Here is a 1713-nt window from a genome sequence, read left to right on the forward strand (position 1 = left end):
AAAAAGAATACAGAAATTTAGATGTCTCAGGGTCAGGGGTCACCAACCAAAATTCCAGTGGGGTTTCTTTAAGGGCAATGAGAGCCCTGAAAGGGAAATGAGGGGCACAGTGCCCTTCCCGGCAGCCTCTGGAAGCACAGTCCGGCCAGGGAAGGGAAGGGCTTATACAAAGAAAGGGCGCAAACGTCTCTGAAGAGACGGAGGTCACCCTTCCCAGCCCAACACAACCAGAGCCAAAAAGCCCACGGAACTCAAATGGGTCTCGACTCACAGCCACCCGACTGTCCCTGCGGGTGTCCGAGGCTGAGACTCAGAGCGGCCGGTGGTTTCAAACTGCTGGACTTTGGGCCAGCAGACCAGTCCGTAACTGTCGCTGTGCAGTACTCCTGCTTTGTTCTTCTCTTTCAACCGCCCGTGAGCGATGGCGGACCTCCTGTCTGCCATTCCATCTGCAGGGGAGGCCTGGCCTTCCCAGTCCTGTAAAGAAGGGATTTGGAGCTCTGATTGAAATGGCACTGTATCTGTATAGATCACCTTGAACTCTGTGTAGTATTGACATCGTAGTGAGATTAGGTCATCCAGCCCATGAACATGGGACATCTTTCGATTTACCTACATCTTCTTCAGTCTATTTTGGGGAGAAAGACAGGACTTTCTACTCCGGTCAACAGTTCCCGTCTCAGAAACCCACAGGGGCAGTTCTACCCTCTTGCTCTGAGTCAGAGACTCTATGGCAGTAAATTTGAGTTTCTTAAGGGTCCGAACAGGACCCCTTTTTGAATATTTCTTTATAAGGAGAGGGACAAAAGCACCCTTCATCACGCAAAAATACAAATGATATATTCCAACTGCTGAACTTGGGCTCAGCACCACCACCACTGTGAAAATGCTGATAATAAAAGGCGTTAATAACGAGTGAGGGAAATGGGAGGGGCCATTTGTCATAACTTAGGCCATGGCCGACATTCAGCAGTTGCCCGAACAAAGCCCCCTTTGTAAGCAGAGGTCTCCCTGTACCACGAACTCGGCGCAGCCAGCAGGACATGCCCGTCTGCACACCCCACTGGGGATGGCGCTGGAGCGCATGACGCCGAGCCAATCACACCAGGGCAAACACGGTACCGCCTCGCTTATACGACAAGATAGGAAATGACCAACATGCAACGCAGTCCTTGAGTGGTCACCAGGCCAGGAGGGCGGGGAGAGGCGGGCTTCCCCGAGGTAGGAATGTCCCACCCACAGAGGGTGTGGATGGAGGGCCAGTTGTGGTACCTGCTGTCAAACACTGCACACCTGCAAAAGGTTTAACTGACAAACGTGCGGCAGATACGCTGATAATGACCGAGAAGAAACGGGAGGAGCTGCTGAGGCTGATGCAGTGAGAAACCTAACGAACGTGCTTCTGTGGTTTGGAGGGTGAGGGTCGTGGTTTCATGGGACATCCCAGTCCACTGACCTGAGGTCAGAGAACGGTCTAAGGGCTGCATGACTCGCGAGTGGCCGTGGGAGGCACAGTCGGTCTCTAGTGGCCTGCAGCAACAGAGAAGCAGGGCTGGGACGAGCGGAGATGGAGCATGTGGCTCAAGGCCTCCTTTGCCGTGAGACCAGCAGAAATGGATGATGCCCGCGGGCGCTTAGTGGACATTCTGATCAAAAACCCGATAGAAGCATCCTCATCGAATGGGGTCAAATGCAGGACAGAAATTCAAGTTC

The sequence above is a fragment of the Echinops telfairi genome, unplaced genomic scaffold (genome assembly GCF_000313985.2).
Source record: "Echinops telfairi isolate 266 unplaced genomic scaffold, ASM31398v2 ScPeMD7_7400;HRSCAF=8409, whole genome shotgun sequence".
In the NCBI taxonomy this organism is placed as follows: domain Eukaryota; kingdom Metazoa; phylum Chordata; class Mammalia; order Afrosoricida; family Tenrecidae; genus Echinops; species Echinops telfairi.